A 20,424-nucleotide genomic window follows, 5' to 3' on the forward strand; every position below is an offset into this window, starting at 1 on the left:
CTTGTTATAACATGCCTGAACATGATCTTGCTTGAGGCACTGTATTAGTCCATTTCTGTTGCTTATAACAAAATACGTGGAACAGGATGATTTGTAAGAAAACAAAATTTATTGCTTACAGTTTCTGAGACTGGGAAGTCCAAAGTGCAGGGAACACATCTGGTGAGGGTTTTCCTTTGTGGTGGCTTCAATGACACAGGGTATCACCTTGCAAGATGTCAGAAGCAGAGAGTGAGAGGTAGCTCCTCATGTGCTCTCCTTTTTAAAGCCCTCAGAACCACACTCACAACCACCATTAAACCATCAACTTAATCATCTTTTAAGGCCATAATTCAATTATCATAATAGGACTTCTCACCATCAAAAGTTACCGTGGGGATTAAGTTTGGGAAGACATTCAATACAAGACAGGCACTAAGAAGGATAAGGCATCAGTTTGAAAAGAGTCACTACCAGAGCAACATGAATTCTGCTAAAATTAAAAAACAAACAAACATCAAATGTATGGTGAAGGCTTGAGTGGAAGAATGGTGAAATCATTGATGTTTTATGAAAAGTTTATGGTGACAATGCCTGTAATAGTCTGTTTCTGGCACTTATAATAAAATACCCAGAGCTGGGTAATTTATAAAGCAGTATTTATTGCTTACAGTTTTAGAGGTTGGAAAGTCCAAAGTCCAGGGAACACATCTGGTGAGGGTCTTCTTGGTAGTGCTTCAGCAACACAGGGTATCACATTGCAAGGTGGTGGAAGAAGAGAGAGAGACTAACCTCCTTATTTACTCTTTCTTTAAAGCCACTAGAACCACTCCTATTATTCCAAGAATGGATCAATCCATTCAGGAAGGTACAGTCCTCACAATCCAAACAACTCTCCAAGGCCCCACCTTTCAGCTAGCACAAAAGTCCTCCTAACATTGTCACAGTGGGGACCAGCCCTCCAACACATTAAATTTGGGGGGGACACAATTCAATCAATAACAATGCCCCAAATAAATCAGCAGTTTACATATGAATAACTCATTTTAAGAAGGGACTAGAGGATGTTGAAGATGAGGCTTGTAGTAGCAGACCATCCACATCAATTTGTGAGGAAAAGAGTGATCCTCTTCACACCCTAATTGAAGAGGACTGATGATTAACAGCAGAAACAATAGTTAGCACCATAGACATCTCAACTGGTTGAACTTACACAGCTCTAACTGAAAAATTATAGTTGAGCAAACTTTCTGCTCAACGGGTGCCAAAACTGTTGCTCCCAGATCAGCTGCAGACAAAGCAGAGCTTTCAATGGAAATTATAGACCAGTGGGATCAAGATCCTGAAGCATTTCTTCAAAGAATTGTAGCTGGAGATGACACATGGCTTTACCAGGATGATCCTGAACACAAAGCACAATCAAAGCCATGGCTACCAAGAGGTGGAAGTGAGTCAGTCAAAGCGAAAGCAGACCAGTCAAGAGCAAAGGTCATGGCAACAGTTTTTGGGGATGCTCAAGGCATTTTACTTGTTGATTTTCTGCAGGGCCAAAGAATGATAATGTGCTTATTATGGGAGTGTTTTGAGAAACTTAACCAAGGCTCTAGCAGAAAAATGCCCAGGAAAGCTTTACCAGAGAGACTTTTCCCACCACAACAATGCTCCTGCTTATTTCTCTCATCAAACAAGGGCAAATTTGTAGGAGTTTCAATGGGAAATCATTAGGCATCCACCTTACAGTCCTGATTTGGCTCCTTCTAACTTCTTTTTGTTTTCTAATCTTAAAATATCTTTAAAGGGCTCCAATTGTTCTTCAGTTTATAATGTAAAAGAGACTGCCTTGACATGGTTAAATTCCCAGGACCCTCAGTTTCTTTAGGGATAAACGAAATAGTTGGTATCATTGCTTACAAGAGTGTTTTGAACTTGGCAGAGCTTATGTTGAGAAATAAAGTCTGTGTTTTATTTCTTTTAATTTTATTTTCCATGAATGTTTTGAAGTCTCTTCATATACCAAAAAGAATGGAAAGCAGGGTCTTGAAGAGGTATTTGTACACTCATGTTCATAGCAGAATTACTCACAACAGCAAAAATGTGGAAGAAACCCATGTCCGTTGATGGATGGCTAAGCAAAATGTGGTATGTACATACATTCCAGCCTTTAGTAGGAAGGAAATTCTAACATATGCTACAACATGGATGAACCTTGAGGACATTGTGTTGCATGAAATAAACCAGTCTCAAAAAGACAAATATTGTATAATTCCATTTATATAAGGTACTTAGAGAAGTCAAGATCATAGAGATGGCAAGTAGAGCAATGGCTGCCAGGGGCAGGGAGGAGGGGGAAATGGGGAGTTATTGTACAGAGTTTCAGTTTTATGAGATGAAAACAGTTAAGGAGATGGATGGTGCTGACGGTTGCACAATATTATGAATTCACTTAATACCACTAAACTGTACACTTAAAAGTGGTTAAGATGGTAAAGCTTATGTTATGCATATTTTACCACCACACAAAAAAATTAAAATGTTTTTTAAAAAGTACATAGTATGTGCTTCCATTGATATATAATTCAGAAACAGGCGAAAGCTAACTTAACAGGGGTTACCTTTGGGGAGGAGAACAAATACACTGTCTGGCAAGGAGCACGAGAGGGCTACTGGGTGCCACTGAGGCTCTGTTTTGTCACCTGAGAGCTACACGCAGAAGGTGTATTCGCCTTGTGATGAGCCATCGAGCACTTCAAGAAAAAATAAAAGCTTTAGAACATAGAGAAAAAATAGACTCTGAGTGAAGGTCTGAGGACCTCTCCTTTTGTAGTACCGCATGTTACCTCTGAAACTGAAAACTCGGAAGAGCCAAGGTCAGGAGCCAACTGAGAGGGTGTGGTAGCCACAGTTAGATCCGTGGAAGGGTAGGAATTGCAGAGTGGGCTGGAAGCAGGAACCAAGTCAACAGCAGGAAATGCCTGTTCAAATCAGAGTTGAAGGGACAGCCCAAGGTCAGAGGTTGGCAGGAAGGAAAGGCCAGGCCACCAAACAATTGTGCAACGTGTTGTGACTCAACGCTGTGGAGGAGGTGCAGTGGGACATAGGGGTGCACGACAGCGAGCCACACACGGGCTCGGTGCCCAGAGCCAGAGCTGGACCAGGGGCCGCAACCCAAGGCAGCTGGTGGGCTGTGTTCAAACCCAAGTTAGTGTTTACCCCCGGGTGATCTGGGAAACTGAGATCTGCTGGAATATTCTAGAAGATGGTAGGGCTGAAAATGGGGTTAAAAACCAAAGAGCAGGATATTTGGCCTGGATTCGGGGCAGGTGCAGCCTGGGAGAGGGGGTATCAATAAAGAATTGAGGATTTGGAGGGATTGTGGACAATGAAGCTGAAGTTCACAGCTCGCCCATGTTGACCATTGGATGAGGGGAAATGGGAGGCTGGTATCCAGCTTTAAGATATAGGGGTCAGGGTGGCAGGTCTGTAGGACTTTAATACAGATAAAAAATATAGTGGTTGGGCTTTGCCCAGTAGTCAAATCTTAAAGGCAGAGAACTCTAAACCCAGCTACCAACACATAAGGAGGCTCAGGTTCAGTCAGAGAGACCTGGGTTCGAATCCTTACTCTGTGACTTAATAGCTAGGTGAGTTTGGGCAAGTCATTTCATCTTCCTGTGGCTTTGTTTCCTCCTCTGTAAAATGAGCATAATAATACTTCACAGGATTGATGTGAGGAAGAAATGAATGGAAGGGTATGCAAAGGACTTGACGTGGACTCACTATCATAAATGGCAGCTGTAGCCTACAATACCTATTTCTGTGAGGGTTAGCGGGCAGACACTGTGAAATCTGTTCTGGCAACTCTGCTGCAATTTGGAATCTTTCCCAATTCTTGAGATGAGGTTGCCGGACTAAGCAGCTTCAGCCTAGTGAGCTGCAACTCTGTTTTGTTAGTTAGGGCTCTGTTAAAGATTTAACAGATTCTCAGGAACTGTTTTCAGATGCTCTCCCTTGAGGACAGGGCTCTTAGCTGGGGGACAGTCCCTGCCTTTTAGCCTGGGAGAGAGGAGCTGTCATGGCATGTCCCTCTCTGCCATCTCCCTTGGCGCTAGTCCTTATGAGGACTCTCTGAAGCCCCAGCAGGGTGCAGTCGTAGATGTCCGGCTTTCTGGCTCCTTTCTGAACTTCCCTGCAGACCCCCACAGCTGGCACTGCAGGGCTGGCTGAGAGATAATTATCTAGCCTGCCACGTCCTGCCTTCCCAAAGTCCCCACTCCCCTCCTCCTCACTTGATTCCCTCCAGTCCCTCTCACGCTAGCTACAGGCTGTTCTGGCTGAGCCTCCTAAGACAAAGTGGGACACACGCTCAGCCACACCTCCTCTCGCCCCCCCCCCCCCATCTCGCTGCGTATGTGCTAGCTTTTCCTGTTAGGATAACCTGATCTTCCAATCTTGCACCTTGTCCATTTCACCAGCTCATCGGACAGGTGTTGCCCCCAGAAAATTCAGAATCAGTCTGGGCAAAAACCCAGTTCCTAACAGTCATGGCATATAACTACAGTGAGCGTGCTTTCACAAGCAGCGTGTGTTAGTTCTGTAGCTTTTGTTCATGGCGGTGTGATGGGAGTAGTTGCTCCACTTTCCTGTCGCCATTGGACATGGTGTCTGCTCCCACAAAGCCTCTGTTTACCTGTGGCTCCCGTGACCTTCCTGCTCACCTCCAAATTCATGTTTCATAATTCCTGAAAGAGGGAATCCGATTAGCTCAGCTCATCTTTTTGGGTTGGCCCACTTCTTAAGTAGTTGCTCAAACTACGCACTGGCTGCCTTGCATCTGGTACACACTTCTAATCCATCAGCTTCGTGCAGAAGGGGCGGGCTCAGTTGGAACAAAATATGGCCTCTGTGGCTCCCCCATGAGCAGAGCTGTTGGTGATACCGTTTCACCTCGTGGAGGTGTTAGATGGTGGCAAAATGCTGGTCCTGGCATAGTGGAAAGTGCAAACCTGGCTCTGTCTTGTGTTGTGACCTTGAGTAAGTCATTGAACTTCTCTGTACCTCAGCTTTGTTATTACAATACCTCCCTCTCAACTGTCATGGCATTGTTAGGAGGACTAAATAAAATCATATGTGAAAGAGCTTGGAAAATTTCCAGATGCCTTGCAAATGTAATCACACTGACATGTTTCTTCAATATCAAGATACACATTTTCATTGTACTACATTTTTAAACCCAAATGTCTTACAATTTATGCCTTATAATTGGTGTGAACATTTAATGCTGTAGTTTTTGTTTCCACAAATGTTATTAACTCAATAGCATGTCTTACAATGTCATGTCTTACAATAGATAAAACCTGTATTAGTTTTGTTTTTTCTTTTTGTTCACTTTTTAAAAAAAATTTTTTTTAAATTTTGTATTCGTTTTCTATCACTGCATAGCAGTTTAAAACAATGCCCACTTATTATCTCACAGTTTCTGTGGGCCAAAAGTCTGGGCTCACCTGGGTTTCTCAGTTCAGGGTCTCACAAGGCTGGAATCGAGGTATCAGCAGGCCTACTATTTCTTATGAGGATGGGCATCCTCTCCCAAGCTCACCAGCTGCTGTCAGAATTCAGTTCCTTGCAGTTGTGGGGCTGAGGCCCTCAGTGCCTAGAGGCCACCCACAGTTCCCTGCCATGTGACTCTCTCCCCCACATGGCAATTTGCTTCTTCAAGGTTAGTAGCACAAGGTGTCTGCTGCTTCAAACCTCTCTGACCTCTTCTATCTCTAACCTCTAACCCCCCATTTAAAGGTTTACCTAATTAGGTCCGGGCCACTTAGGAGAATCTCCCTTTTGATTAACTCAAAGAAAACCTGATTAGGGACCTCTGCAAAATCCCTTCACCTTTGCTACATAATGAGACCTAATCACAAGAACAAAATCCCATTATAATCTCAAATCCTGCCTACCTTCAAAGGGATTGGCTTATATAAAGTACACACTCCAGGGGGCAGGAATCTTGAGGGCCATCTTAGAATTATGCCTACCACAGTATCTAAAAATCTAGGAAACACAACAGAATTATGGGGAAAATTTATTATGACTCCCGATTTCCTTATGTGTTTCTATTCCACCTGTGGGCTGTGTCCAAAGTGACTGTCCAGATGCTCCTAGAAGAAACTTATTTTTTATTCTTTTTGTAGGCTTTCCTCTATTTACCTCAGGTCACAGGATGGCAGATAAACTTCATCTTGTTCACCAATCCTGCTAGGATAGATAGTTACAGCCTAGTGATATCCAATGAGAAGGATTGTCGGATTGTATTTGGGGGTTCCTCAGAGAATTAAGCCCTAATACACTAAAGCACTGAATGCAATGGATTAACTTCTCTCTGGCACATCTACAATGGGACTAATTATGTAACATACTTAAGAAAATCAAGAAAAGGTCATTTCACTTCTCTTATTCAGCTGAGGAACGTTAGGTGGAATCAAGCGGTCTGTGCAGTTGCTGGGGTCTGCCATGGTGGCTGGCGAGAGGAGGGGTAGCATGGGCACACATTCGCCATCCCTGGTCCCCAGGCTTCAGGCTTTGGTGCATCACCACCCCAACCCTACCCCTGTCCTTGAAAATCTCCCAAGTAGGTGGTTCCAAGACCTTTACTGTAGTGCAAGCAGAACACATAAGAGTGTTCTTCTAATAGCCTAGGGCTGCAAAGTTTCTCCCTTTGCATTCACTTTCTGATGGTACCATGCTCTACTCTTCTCCTCTCCCCATAATACTAGTAAAATGAGTCAAACAAAAAATGCATCCTTGGAGCTAAAGCTGGAGGCACTCTGGTGATCTGTGGGACAATCACGACTGCCCACTGAAAGCCTGACTTTGCCTTTAGGAGTCCTTAATGTTACTGACAGATGGGCTTGGCTTGCTCTCTCACACTAAACAAATGATCTGAAAGTCCAAAAGTTGGTGCAAGGATTGGAAGGTTTGTTCACATTACCGGTATTCAACTAAATGTCTAACTAAGCAAACAAACAAAGAGAAAAGAGGGGCAGTAGGGTCCAGTTTATCCTAGTCCTAATCAGCAGGGCCAACCTATTTCACTGACAGTAATTGATAAAAGTAGTTGTCCCCACTGTTATTGGCACAAAGAAGAAAAGTACTGACTAGTTTTAAATCAGAGAAACAAAGCATAGCCAGGAGCCCTCTGGGGTGCACCTACATAGGAGTGGATACAATCCAGCTATAGTGGACCCCCAAAAGATGATTTCTAAGCCCCTTTGTTTTTAACTTTGCAGCTGGAATGTGCTCGCTTGTAAAGGACACCTGAGAGCTGGTTTAGTGGTTAATGGTTGATTGCATCTCTGGCTTCTGCAACTCAGCTGCCTGCCTGCTTTGGAGAAGCTACCCGCTTGGTTTACAAAAAGCCCCTTAACCACATTTCCTGCCTCTGTAACCCTGGTTCATGAAGCCCCTCACCTGTTTGATGAAGCCCCCCAGCTTGGGTGACTCTGCCTGGATACAGACAGGGCCAAAAAAAGCTTGCATGCTTGCTCAAAAGGTATAAAACCCCAGTTCTCCCTGCACTCAGGGCCCGGGAATTCAGAACGAGAGTTCACCTGGGACCACTAACATAATAAATCTTTCTGACTACTCCATCTCCCCGAGTGTCTGATGTTTCCTTGGTAACTTTTCCATAACATAACTGAAGAATCCAAGAGGACAAAGAAGAACAAAGACAGGTAAAGAGAATTTTAGTATATGTGCTGCCGAAGCGAGCACTAGGTAAAGAGAATTTTAGTGGCTTCCAGACTTCCAGTCACTGAGCGGTGTGGGAATGAATCCCCACTACTCTCAAGCATCTCCTGTTGGTGGATCCTGCTCAAGTAAGATCTTCCCTAGATGACAAGATGGGAGCCTCAAACTGTGCTTTCAAAGGCTCCCAGGAGTCAAGCCAACACTTTGCAAGGGAAACCACGGGCCTGATGGTGGCGTCTGGTTAAACTCCAGACCAGAAAGATAGGGTTTACGAGGGGAAGCCAAGGGGTAAAAGTCAAGTGCTTGGCTACCATGGAGCTAGCAAGCTGGATGATGTACAGAAGAAGACACAGAGAGGCATTCTCAGACGGCCTAGCTCATTCCTTCGAAGTTTTTGCGGCTGCCCCGCACCTCGATGCATCTGGGTTGCATACGTGCTGTGTTCCAACCCTGGGATGTAACTGCTCCTGTTGCTGAAGAACTCCTGGAAAGGACCCAGCCAATTCCATCTTTCTTAACTGGCTCTCAGCATGCACATAATGGCTAGTTCATGAAGCAAGGTCCTTGCCTACATGTGTCACCTTCCTTGATAGGAAAAAGGTTTGCCTATTTAGATATATCAGATATTAGGTATCTAATACATTAGTTAAATACTTGGGCTCCACGTCCCTGATTTATTCCCAGAGTAACTGGAGAAAGGGCTCAGGAAAGCTTCCTCAGCTGGCTTCTGGTGCTAAAGAAATGATTTTCTAGAAAAGAGTCTGCATTGAAACTCACATGCCCTCTGGGGCCAGGCAGGGAATAAATGAGAGAATAAGTGGGGGAGATTATGACAAATGACAAAGTCCATTCCCTACCTAAAGGCATTTGAATGCAGTTGTTTGCTTGTATTTTATAAATTATTGGCCACTCAAACCAAACACTGCCATGGGCCACCTTTGGTTGCAGGCCAAACATTTGCATCCCTTGCCCAAGTGGTCCTCTGCACAGGCTGAATGTGTTGTGTTCTCCACATGGCCTTGGGGTGGGGAGTGGTTGGACAAACCCTCTACCCCCCTCCAGCCCAGCTTCAACCACTTAGTGACTTTGGACAACTATCTTGTTCTGAGACTCAGTGTGTTCATTTGTAAAATGGAGATAATGCCCACCCCCCTCCTAAACTCAGTGTGTGAGGATTAGGTGAGACTGTGTTGACAGCACATGCCACCGTGCCTGCCATGTGTTTAGAAATGGCAGTGAACCCGCAGTCATGTGCTCATGTCAAGCCCCCAGTAAAAAGTACCATGTACAATCAGCTGGGTTGTGTGGGAAACCTCGGAGTGGCAGCTCACATACCTGTCTGGCTCCTCACCTTGGGATCCATTCCTGGGTCTCTCCCCTCCCAACCCCCTGCCTCTTCCCCCTCCCTGGGCCCACACTCGCTCCTGGGACCCCACTGCACGTTCAGCTCTCTGGCTTGACTCTGGGGGACCCATCATGGAAGGTTTGCCTTTGTGCTCCAGATCTCTCCAGAGGCACTTGACCCATCCCTTCAAGAGGTATCTGGAATTAGTTGTACTGTCTCAAGCCTAGGTTCTGGGGGACCCAGGCTGCAGCACCCATGGGTGGGGAAGACGACTGTGAAATTGAGAACTAATTGAAGACTTGGTGCAGAGGGGCTCTGCTCACAGGGCCCTTCTTGGGGTCCCATCTGTGACCAAATTCTTTATTGCCTCAGAATCTTCACAGACGCTCTTTCCTAGTTCCTCTCTTTTTCTCTGACTAAATCTTACTTATCCAGTCAGTCCCAGCTTAAATGTACCCTTCTCAGAGAAGCCTTCCTTGACTGACAATGATAAACTAGCCCCTCCCCCTTATATTCTCTCAGGAAAAATTCTATGTATGTTTCTTCCATTGCAGGTATTATAATTTGTACTTATATACTGGAATGATGGTTTGCTCAATGTTTCTCTTCCCTTGTATTTATCAGGATATATATAAGAGAAACTCCAAAAGACAAAGCAAAAGTGTATTTCTCTCATATAAAACTTGGAGTTGGTATGGTAGCTCTGCTCCATAGAGTCCCTTGTTCTGCCCTCCGCAGTGTGTTGCCTCATTTATATGGTCTGAGACAGCTCACCACTATGTCCTCATTCCTGACAGTGGAAGGGATGGGAGAGGAAGGGAGAGGCACACCAGTCCCTTTAAGAGCTAGAGCCAAAAGTTGCTCATGTCAGTTCCACTCAAATCCCTTTGGTCCAATTCTGGTCACATGACCACATGCAGCTACAAAATAGGCTGGGGAATGTAGTCTTTATTCTGAGCACCTATTTACCCAGCTCAAAATTAGAGACTCTATTGCTATAACAGAAGGACAAGTGGATGTTGGGGGACAATAGCAGACCTCTACCTGTCACCCTCTTTGATCATAAGAAATATGACTGCAGGGACCAACTTGCTCTCTGTCAAGACCTTGTACTCAGTGTCGTCCAGTGCTTGATCCATATGAGAAATGTTGGTGGCTTGGATTAGGAATTGAGTGGAGATTTAGAGAAGAGGATGGGCTTGGGATGCAAGTTGGTGGTAGGACCAACAAGACTTGCTGATAAATATAAGCACAGGTATCTGTGGGGACTGTGGAAAGGCATCTCACCCAGACAGTTGCGAACTTTCTCTTGTATGCTTATTCACCTTTTCCAGCTTTCCTTAACTACCCAACTAAATTCTAAGTTTTTCAAACTAGAAATTGAGGTAGGATATACAGATTCAAATATTTTTTCTACCATTTAACTTGCTATAGGAATTTGAGCCTCAGTCTTTTTATCTGTAAATTGGGGATTAATACACCACATCCTGAGATGAAATGGACTGGTGTATATAAAGGCTGAAAACAGTACCTGACATATATTGAGTACTCAGTAAGTAAACTGTGGCTCTTCTGTGTAGCCCCTCACCCACCCCAGAACCTAGTGCAGGGAGTATCAATCACTATTTGTTGGTGGAGGGGTAAGCAAATTGGGTAATATCCATGCTCTGAAAAAACCCATGCAACATTTTCTAAAGAAGAATTGGTGTCCACTGTGTCTCTACCCAACTTCAGGTTCATAGTGGAGCCTTCTCCACATGCTCCTCTTTCCCAGGAAACAGCCTCTTCTTCCTGGACTGGGCAGGCTGAGTTCTGTGGAGATGACTGTGGCTCATTTTTAGAAGCCTAGCACCCACACCCAGTTCAAATGTCACCTCTTCTTTGAAACCTTCCCTGACCCTCTTCCTCCTCTTGCTCCTGCCCAGGAAGGCCTGGAAGAATGAATCACTTCCTCTGTAGTCTTACTACTCCCTGCTGGAGTCCGTTCAAGCTTTTATCCCACTGGTAATGGGGAGAGACCTTGGGCAGGTTCCATTTGGTATTGCCCAAGCACAAGCCTGTGAGGCTTTTCCTTTTTCCCTTTAAGTACTCAGAGTTGGGCCATTATAAGAAGGTTGTCTATACAAGGTTAGTCAGCATGTGATGGAGGAAAGTCTTGCAGGCACACATGGGCACGAATTTTGGTAATTATCACAGGATAACATGCTGGTTGCTGATGAGGAGATCAGATGCCAAGGAGAGGGACATGTGGTAGAGCTCCCAGCACAGGCAAGATGTGCTACTCGGATGTACAGAAATGTCACCGGCTGCAGGGGCTAATCAAGTTTCCAGTGATCTCCCTGGTTCTGATGTTGGACTATGTTTGCTGGAATGGAAGCCAGCTGGACCTGTGAATACTGATTCCACGTGGTTCCTCTACATCAGACTCTACATGGTTCCTCTAGGTTGGGTCCCCTCATCTTGGACCGGTCCCATTGATGTCTTCCCTTCTGGTGCCCTCAAAGACTCTTTTCTAGTCTCAGAAGAGGAGGGTAAAGCTTTACCCTGTCTCACCTTGTAATTTCTAAACCTCAAGTCTTCTTAAGGATGGGCCTTTGGCAAGACACTCGAAACCTTTTCCTCTGATTCTTTTGCATCATCCCCCACTGAGGCACAAGAGGCATGAGTGGGTGCTGGGGGGAATATTGGTTAAGGTTCCAAAAATCTACCATGTCACACTGTCACATAATTGTTTTCGCTCATCTCCCTCCTTGCACAGAGAGCTCCTCGCAGGCCGAAATTGTGCATTATTGCTTCTACATTCAAGGCCTCATTGGGCCACATTTTTGGAAAATGCTTATTAAATGAATGACCATAAATGTGGATGTGTTTCCTTTGTTGAAAAGTGACAATGACTTACATTGATAAGCACCTTACAGATTTGTCTTCATGACTGTATTTAACCCTCCACACAATCCTGGTAAGGAAAGACAGGCATTATTATTTCTTTATGGAGACCAGAGAATTGAGGGACTTCACCTGGAGTCCCCTTTCTGGCTAAAAGCAAAGCTGAGACTGAGGCCATGTTCTGCTTGCTTCGAGGCCCATGTTCTCTCCATCAGGAGGGAGAGCAAGAAAAGGAAATGGAAAGGCGATGTGCCATTATCAGAACCCCGGGTCCCCTGACAGCATGCTCAGGTGTCCTCGGAACTGAAGCCCTTATTTCAGGGTCATATGGAAGTCTGGGGTGGGAGAATAACCTGAAAAAGGATGCTAATGCTGAATAATGCCTCCCTTGGTCACAGTGGCTAGTAGGAGACTTCACCAATTTAGCAAAGAGTTCTTCACCCTTTAGGTCCCCTTACATTCTTAAAAATTACTGAGGACCTAAAAGAGCTTTCATTTATATGGGTTGGACTTATCAATCTTTGTAACAGGAGATGTTTATTAATTTAAAAATAAAAATGTGGGGGGGGGGGAAGAAGATATAACAACCACAATTATTTGAAGTTGATACAACAAGCAAACAGAAAGGACATTGTTGGGGGGAGGGGGGGAGGGAGAAGGGAGGGAGGTTTTGGTGATGGGGAGCAATAATCAGCTACAATGTATATCGACAAAATAAAATTTAAAAAAAATAAAATAAAATAAAATAAAATAAAAAAATAAAAAATAAAAAATAAAAAAAAATTAAAAAAAAATAAAAATAAAAATGTGGTGTATAGAGTAGTGTTGCTCTACATTGTTACATCTTCAACACCTGGTTTAATAGAAGACAGATTCTTCAATCTGCCTCTGCATTTAGTCTATTACAACATGTTCTTTTAGTTGAAATATATGCAGAGTGCCCAGTTTCATGCAGCTAGGGAGATGAGAAAGGGAACAATATTATTAACAGCCTCTTCAAATAATTGTGGGTATTCTTCATTAATACTACACAAAACCCAGTAAGTGAAAGTTTCCTAAAGATTCATTGCAATGTGGAATCTGAAACCATACCAATGAAATGTCCATGCTCTGTTGCATTAAAACCCATTGATCTGTCTTGCACTTTGAATGGGCCTTCAACCCATGCTGATTTGTACCATCATGCGTTGGTCACTTGGAAATTGCTAGTTTACTAAGTTATCCAGCTCCTCCAAGTAAGTGTAAGCACATTTCTTTATGTAACAGCAAACAATCATCACACATTAATATTGCCACTGATATCATCAGAAACATCTTTAAGTACTGGAAAGCTGTCAAGCACATAGAGGCAAATGAAAATTTTTGCCCCAAAATTCTAATTTTCACTCAAAAGCTCAAATTTTGTCATTGGCTTTAATAAACACTGCCAGTTGCTTTCTTTTGATGTGACAGGCTCAGTTCGTTCATTTATTAAGAAAATGCCTGCCAAATACCCAAGTCTGAATAACTATAGTTTCTCAGTTATTCTCTCAAGTAAAACTTGCATTGCATGAAAAAAAAGAGTATAGTTTAGCTTGCAACTCACATAATTGCAGAAGCACTTTTCCTCAGCCTAACTGTCTTATCTCAGCATGCAGCAGAAGTGCTTTTCGTGTTCTTCCCATTTATGCACACATTAGTGTGAAATGGCTATTTTTTTCCCCTGAGAGTACACAAGGGCAGGGAGAAGAACACAATGGCAAGCAGTTCAGTTCAGTGCCACTGCTTTGATTCATGCTAAGGCAGTTTCACCTGTCTGTGCTTTTGCACCATCAGTTAAAATGTCAACACAGCTGAAAAGGGAAATAATGTTCTAGTATTATTAGGGATGTAACTTTGACCTTGCAATCCACCTGAAGAGGTCTTGAGGACTTGTAAGGGGACAGGAATCATCTTTTGAGAACCACTGACCTCGAGCAATAATCAGTGGTGGGAATTCAGTGTCAGCTGCTATAAGAAAGCAATAGTTATTCTCAGTATCAGGAGATTTGTGTTTAGTCCCAGCCCTTCTCTGGCCTCAGTTGTATCTTCTGTGAAATGGGATAATAATATAATATCTTCCTTACAGAGTCATTATGAGAGTCAGTCAAGATGATGTGGATAAAGCTCTGTATGGATAAAAGGAACTAGACAACCAAAGAGTCAGACAAGACACAGAAAACCAGAGACAGGTAAAGAGAATTTTAGTGACTTCTGGACTTCCAGTCACTGTGCGGCGTGGGAATGAATCCCCACTACTCTCATGCATCTCCTGTCAGCAGAACCTGATCAAGCAAGATCTTCACAGTGAAGATCCTTTACAGGGTCTGTGAGTATTCTTGGGGAAGGCAGAAGCTTAAGCCTCCAGACATATTGCCAAGACAACCATCTGCTCAGCCCATGTAACTCAAGCTAGCAGGGGAAGGGGCTTCAACTCTGTAGTGCCCTTCCAGTGACTAGAAAGCTCCCTGAAGTCTCCTCCCTCTCCCATTTCTTTGCTGCCTACCCCTGAATGTCCAGTGAGCCCTCCTTTCTGCCCAGCTACCCTACATTGCTTTAGTCAGTCTACTCTTGCACTTTCTGAGACGATCACAGGAGAAGATCTGGCTCTAGGGCTAGGCAAAGTGATTTTATATTCGACACCAAAAGCACAATGTATTAAGAAAACCTGATCAGATTTCATCAAAGTTAAAGGCTCTGCCAACAACTCTGTTAGGATAAAAAAGCAAGCTACCGACTGGGAGAAAATATTTGCGAGCCACGTATCTGACTAAGGACTTTTGTCTAGAATGTACGAAGAATTTTCAGAAGTGAACAATGAAAAAAATATTAGAAAATGAGCAAAAGGCAGGAAAAAATATTTCACCAGAAGATATACAAGTAGTAAATATGCCCATAAAAAGACGTTCAGCATCTTCACCACTGGGCAAATGCAAATGAAAACCACAAAGAGATATTAGACTACAATTTGGCAAGATATTAACACTGGGAGGAACTGGGTAGAGGGGACACAGGTTCTCTATTTCATACAATTGCATGGAATCTATAATTATCTTGAAATTAAAAGTACTTTTTTTTTTCTATAAATTAAATAAATAAACTGTACCACAGCCCTGCTCCAGACTTCCAAGATTTTCCCATCACACTTGGGATAAATCCAAGCTACTGATCGTGTCTTACAAGTTCTAAAGGGTCTGGCCTCTGCCTCCAGTGTCATTACTGCTCTCTTCCTCACTGTTACAGAATGGACAAACCCAATGCCATTTTGTGTCCCCTGCCATGCTGACTTCAGCTTAACCTAATTTTTCTGTTCCACTGACCAGCTACACCTTAACCTCAGGGCAAATGTAAAGGGAACATAGGTTTCCAGGAGTGACTTATTACAGCGGGTGGCATCAGTGGTCTGAGAACTAGAATCACAAGACCCCTCCCTCATGGATCACAAGACACCTGGTGAATGATCACCTCGTTTTTCTTAACATGTTTTCTTGAAATTATTCCTTTTCTTTCTTTCCTTCTGTTTCTTTTTCACTTGAAGTTATTCTCAGTAACAGAGGCTTTGCTAACCTCAGAGAGTCCAAGCTCTCATCTGTTGAGTCTCGTTCTTCACTGTGTACAGCTTCCTTGTCCATAAGTCACCTGATTTATATATGTCCCTGATTACCAAATGGGCTTGCCCACTTCTTTCTTTGGTCTCAAAGTACCTTCTCAATCTGGAGGGCATTATACTTTAACCCCCTCCATGCACACTCACCCACTATTTTCTTGGAACACTGGCTTTCTTGTGATTACTTGAATATCCAAGTTGTTCCTACCTCAGGGCCTTTGCATTTAAGGTTTTCGTAACCTGGAACCCTCATTCCCCAGACCTTTGCATAATTTTCTCTCATTACTCCAGCCTCGATCAAATATGTCTTAGAAGAAATATGCCTTTCTTGACCACCCTATCCAAAATAGCACCCACACTCTCACTCCTGCCACTCTCTCTTGCCTTTCCCTGACAGTATAGTATATATGTATTTTCTTATTTGTACGTTGCCTATATGTAGACTGTAGTCTCAATGTGGGCAGAGTCCTTCCCCATCAGTTTCACCAGTGCACCTCTACGTGCATGGCACATGGTGGGTGCTAAATGAGTGAATGAATATAAAAATGGCAGGTTGGCTTAGGTAAGTGTTTGCTTTGCCACACATTACTCTCTATACTGAGCTCTCCGTACATTCCTCACAAAACAAATTTTCTTAGGCATGGGGAAAATAATTTCAGAAATAGAAAGAGCTACATTCAAGTCCTACTCCTGACACACTATTCTGATCATTTTCAGCAAATCACCCACCTTTTTGAGTCCCTATGTCCTCATCTGAAATAAGCGTTGCCCTCAGGAGCCCGGGGGGTATTAAGATATCGGTATCTCTCCCCTAAACATGCCCCTCTTCCTGATTCACGTCTCAACGCATGGTGCCATCATCCTCCCAGGCACCCAAGACAAGAAGCTGGATGAGTCAGCCTCAACGCCTTCTTTCTTCACTTCCCCCACACCCAAGCAGCTGCCAAGTCTTGACTAGTCAGTCTACCTGTAAATCTCTCCCACATATCGCTTCCACCTCTCTCTCTTCTTTACTCATTATCTCTCACCTAACCATTGCAGTATCCTCCCTAATTGGTCTTTCCCATTCATCATCCATACGGCTGGTGGAATAATCTTTCTACTATACGAATCTGATTATATCAGTAAGTACCTTGCCTAAGACCCTTAAATCATTCCCTGTTGTTTTCCAGATACAGACAATTCCTTGCCTTGGCTCTGATCTGGCGCCTGCCCATCTCTTAATCCCACTGCTCACCCCTCCCCAACACTTCTTATAAGTTCCAGCTTTATGCCCAGTCACACCTCTGACTTTACACATTTTCCATCCATCTGGATGTCCCTCTGTCCTACCTGGAACCTATAAGACTTTCAGGCTTCAGATTAGCATCCCCTGGTGGACATCCCTGAATTTGCCAGTCTGTTTGGTGACCCTCTCTGCAATTCCATGATAACTCATGCCCAAGTCTATCACAACATAGGGTTTAGCACATAGTAGGCACTTAATAAATATTTATCGGATAAATGATTTGGGTTAGACATTAATAAAAATGTTAAGCCTACAAATCCTTGTACCAGCTGTAATGAGTTGTTATGGGATGGGTTTTTTCTTTTCTTTTCTCTAGCACTAATTTAAGATTTTCAGTTATAATCTTCTGGAAATAATCTGGCTTCAGCCCTGCCCAGAGACAAAGGAATGGAAAAGATGACCGCAGAAATCACCCATCTTCAGAGTTCTTCCAGCTCAGTGTGTGATCCTGGCTAACAAAAGAAATCTCGATTTAAAAAGACATAGGACTAAATCTCAGCTCTGCCACCTGGTAACTGAGTGACCTTGAGATTGGACCTCAATAATTAAAATAATGGGACTTCTGCAAAGGGTTGTCATGCAGACTCAATGAAATCGTGCAGGAAAAGCCCTTAAAATGGTGCCTGGCACATAGTAAGCATTCAGTAAATATTTGTATGTCTCCATCTAGTGGTCTTGGCGCAAGAAAGAAGGCAAAACAGGAGAGAAGTAAGAGGGGCAAAGGCACCGTGGAAGCCAGGATGGACTGGGAGGAGTAGCGAGGTGAGCTTGGTTGAAGAACTGGAGCTCCTTTTTGTTTTTAGTTTGTTTTTTGTGGTGATTTTTTGGTGGCTGGCATACACGGGGATCTGAACCCTTGACCGTGTTATGAGGCTGTGCTGTAACCAGCTGAGCTAACCAGGCAACCCTGGAACTCCTTCACTGTAGACCAAATGAAGTGGACATAGAAAGGCAGAGAGGGAAGTGGGCAGGAGGGAGTTTGTGGGGATTGGGCATTGCTCTATATAAACAACTAGGGCAACTAAGGTTTAGGGATATTCCCACCACAGGTACCTGGGGATTTTTTAGAGTTAGAGAAAGTAGAGACCTAGGTCCCCCTGCCAGCCGGTTACATTCCTACCTGAAGGCCATTTCTGCACCTTTATCCCACCAGTGTGTCACAAGCACCTAGTCAATGCCAAGTATGGGCTGTGCTGAAGGGTGAGCCCCTGGGTGAGGCAGAAATTGAAATCTGAAGTGGTCAGTCTGGTGCCCTGCAAAGAGCACTGGCTTTAGAGTCCAAGTAGCCTGGGTTACACTCTGGTGGAGCTATATACCAACTATGTGACTTTTCTTCATTTAACTTGTCTGGCCTTCAATTTTCTCATCTGTAAAATGGAGATAAGCTACCAACTTTAAAGATTTTAGAACATTAATTGAGATAAAGAGAAAAAGTACATAGTACAAAATAGGCAATCTAAATTATAATTCCCTCCCTTTTATCCAACTAGCTCGGTTTCCTTTTATTCTTAGGTCTTACGACATTAATATTTTATGGAATTTACTCATTTATTTTATTTATTTTCTGTCTCCCCCTAAAACCAAAACAACATGAGAGCCTGAACTTTGTCTAGTGTCTTGTTTGCCACTGCAAACTTGGTACCCAAGCAGTAGCTGGTGGTGTTAAATAAACAGATTCTACTCATTCAATCTCTTTCACTAGAATCTAAATCCCATGGCAATAGAAGTTACAGCTTGCTGCATAACAAATCACCCCAAAATTTTGTGGTTTAAAATAACAATAGTCAAGGCATCCATAGATCAAGAATTTAGGAACAGCTCAGCTGGGCAGTTCTGACTCAGGGTCTCTCATGGGGTTGCATCTCAGATGACAGCTTGGGCTGCAGTTCTCTGAAGGCTTGGCAGATCCTGGAACGTGCATTTCCAAGGTGGCTCATTCTCATGTCTAACAATTGCTGCCAAGGTGGTGGATCTTTCCATGTGGACCTCGGACAGGGTTGTATGGACTGTCTTCCTGATATGGCAGCTGGCTTCCTTAAAGCAAGCAATCGAAGAGACCAGGAAGAAAGCTGAACACACCTTTATGATCTAGTCTTATGCCACACAGCAATAGAGTCACATCTCATCACTTCCTCCATATTCTGTTGATCACACAAGCCAATCCCGATTCAGGTGGGAGGAAGTCACACAAGGACATGGAAGCCAGGAGGCAAAGATCACTGGGCGCCATGTTGGAGGCTGGCCACCACAGGATAGTTTATTTGCCAACATAACACCAATGCCCAGCACGTGCTTGGCATTCAAAAAGAGTCTGTTAAATCTGTGAATGTCAGGCCTTGCCTTCAGGGAGCTGGCATTCTAGTGGAAGAGACAGACATAGACAGGCACTTATAATTCTGTGTCCTGTAACAGAAGACGATCTAAAAATCCGGATCAGGAAAGAGTTCCTGAAGTGTGTGACATGTGGGCTGAGTTTCAAATGGTGGGCTGAAGTGAGCCAGAGGAGGAACAAAAGAGAGGAAGTTCCAAGGAAGCAGGAAGGGCATGTGCAAAGGCCCAAAGAAAGAAAGAGGTACATGAGCCAAGGCAGGGTGAAGAGGAAAGAGAGCCAGGTATCAAAGCCCCATTTAGTTCCCTTTTACGTTCATCAGCCTTCCAGGGTGCCTCTGCTTGTAGTAATAGTAATATAAAGAGATGAGAAGTGAAAACAAATGCTGAGATGATGTGTCACTGAGTTTGATGATCTCAGGACTGTTTCTATTCAGTCTGTGTAGACTGCCCACAGGGACCAGGCTTTTGCTAAGTGCTGGGGATACAAAGACAGACGACGTAGATGGTCTTTGTTCCTGAGTGGCCAAGGACATGAAGGTCTAGGGCAAAGGCATGTGCCCAAATTACCGTGATGCAAATCAGGTGCCACAAGCACTGAGAAAGGCACATGAAAGGGCTCGGAGGGCCAAAGGAGGGCACCATCGCAGCCATTTGGAGGAAGGAGCCAGCTATACCTTCCAGTTTAAGAAAACCAAAAACACCACCCGATTCACTGTCAACAAAGATACAATTCTTTGCACAAACTGTGTCAGAGTCTCTTCTCCATACCCTTCCTGCATGTCCATATGACCTGCCATGACGGTCCTGGCCCTGTTCACCTGGAAGCCCAGGTAGAGACGAGCTGGGGTGGGGTGGGTTGTGGCAGGGGGCACTCTGTGGGGCTCTGCACACCCCTCCAGCCTGCTGGTCTCCTTCATCAGCGGTGGCAGCAGGCATAAGGGAGGGGAAATTGGGACAGCGGGCAGCAGTGTTCCCCAAGCCACAGCTCCAGACAGCAAAGGCTTGAGTTATTATCTAATATCAGTTCTCCTCTGCAAGGCTGCCCGCACATCCTCACTCCTAAGGAAATGAAAGTACTTCTCGCATATTCTCCCCTGGTACCCATTGCCAAGCGAGCCGAGTGGAGGAGCAAGTAATTGCTCCATTTAAAAGGGACGAACGTGGAAGCCAGGAGGCAGGCAGTAGCAACTTGCCCATGCAGTGACTTAAGGAATGAGCAGGGCTGTGACC

This window comes from Cynocephalus volans, chromosome 15 (assembly GCF_027409185.1).
Source record: "Cynocephalus volans isolate mCynVol1 chromosome 15, mCynVol1.pri, whole genome shotgun sequence".
Taxonomy (NCBI): domain Eukaryota; kingdom Metazoa; phylum Chordata; class Mammalia; order Dermoptera; family Cynocephalidae; genus Cynocephalus; species Cynocephalus volans.